The sequence below is a fragment of the Eupeodes corollae genome, chromosome 1 (assembly GCF_945859685.1).
Source record: "Eupeodes corollae chromosome 1, idEupCoro1.1, whole genome shotgun sequence".
Lineage (NCBI taxonomy): Eukaryota > Metazoa > Arthropoda > Insecta > Diptera > Syrphidae > Eupeodes > Eupeodes corollae.
In genome coordinates, this window is record NC_079147.1 from 69,269,980 (window position 1) to 69,271,439 (window position 1,460).

At 34.7% G+C, this 1,460-nt stretch overlaps 1 long non-coding RNA gene across 2 annotated transcripts; it reads left to right on the forward strand.

The window, feature by feature from the left end:
- The first annotated feature begins 210 nt into the window (after window positions 1-210).
- LOC129941034 (uncharacterized) lies at window positions 211-1,249 on the forward strand. 2 transcript variants are annotated; one of them, XR_008780800.1, is made up of 4 exons: window positions 211-345; window positions 407-520; window positions 580-1,132; window positions 1,203-1,249. It is a non-coding gene; the product is annotated as an uncharacterized LOC129941034 (long non-coding RNA). The 2 variants fall into 2 exon arrangements; XR_008780799.1 differs by having other exon boundaries at window positions 212-345; window positions 580-1,238.
- The last annotated feature ends 211 nt before the right edge of the window (window positions 1,250-1,460 follow it).

The following is a 1,460-nucleotide window of genomic DNA, read 5'->3' on the forward strand; positions in this document are numbered from 1 at the left end:
GAGGTGAACTCAGACGTTCAAAAAAGAAATCCGTTGAATTCAAAAATTGAAAAATGAATGCAATATTTTTAGAAAAATGAATTTTACAACTTCTTTTTAGTGAAAACTGTGCTAAAAATAATATTTGAATGCTTTTTGCACACAAATTCTATGTATTTTATGAAAAATTTCGCTGAAAACAGAAAAAATCGTGCTGAAAGTATAAGCGCACCCTAGAACTGTAATGCGAACGTATCCCAATTTGAGTTATGTCTAGTTTTGACAGATCAACAGCGAGGTGAGTATTTTGACGATTCTACGAAAATGTAAACAAACCAAAATTCAGTATCAATAAAGCAAATGAAGGTAAAGCAAAATATTAATTTATTGAAATAAAAATATAAATTGAATTTAATTTAATCCTCAGATAAAGAAGAAACCAAGGATTACGTTGCAACAAGAAAAGTGGAAGTGGAAGCCCCGCGTAGGAAGCCAGCAACGCCGACATATTTATTGTGGAGTGAATAGGTACAAATTGAAGGTAAATGTGTTCATATTAATTTTTAACTCAAATTATATGAATATTGTTTTGTTTTTTAGTAAAAAATTACACTGCTCAACAAGACTGGCGATCAAATCGCTCTATTCTGATGGCTTATATCCTCATTGTTAACCCTGTAGGAATGAGAAGGGCCGATTACAGCGAAGGGATGGATGTCGCAGAAGTCTCAAAAGCTTCGCTTTGCAACCTATCTGACATGCTTCATTTGACGAGATGGATATACAAGTCGAGAGTTGTTATAAAGTTGAGGAATCTCTTTACTTGGTGGTCATTCATAGCCAAGCCAAATACAAATACAAGTTGAATTAATTGCAGCGTGTGATAGCAGTAGCACATTCACGTAATGTGCCACCATCTTTGCAATGCAAAGCACTTCTTTCAGCCAGCTACGGATAGTCGAAAGATCGCAATGAATGCAAGTCCTTCCTCATCATGTGAACAATAGTTAATTTAATCTACAGTCAGTTTTTCAAGACAGTACCTACAACCGAGGATTGGCCAATTGATCTGTTTCACTATGTTCTTTTTTGCAGAAATTCACATTTGAATATCTTCCTTTTACATTTTTTGGCGAACTCTGTGATGTAGTTGGTGAGGATGTGTTTATAAATAATAAAATAAGAACTATCTTAATTTTCGCTTTTTCTAATTTAAATTGTAGGTCTCTGGAATTCAATTGAAATACCTTCTTTCAATTATGATTTATTGCAGAAGGAGACAAGATCGGAAAATTTGTTGGCGATGGTATTTGGCTGGACGAAGAAAAACCGTCGCCTTTTTCTCTTTATCAGTTCTTTTTGAAAATACCAGATTCTGAAGTCGAGAATCTTCTCAAGTCGTTCACGTTGTTCAAGTAGTTTTATTCCACTGGAAACTAAGGGTAACATCATCGCCTGGTTTCAGTCCTTCTTCAGGTGTG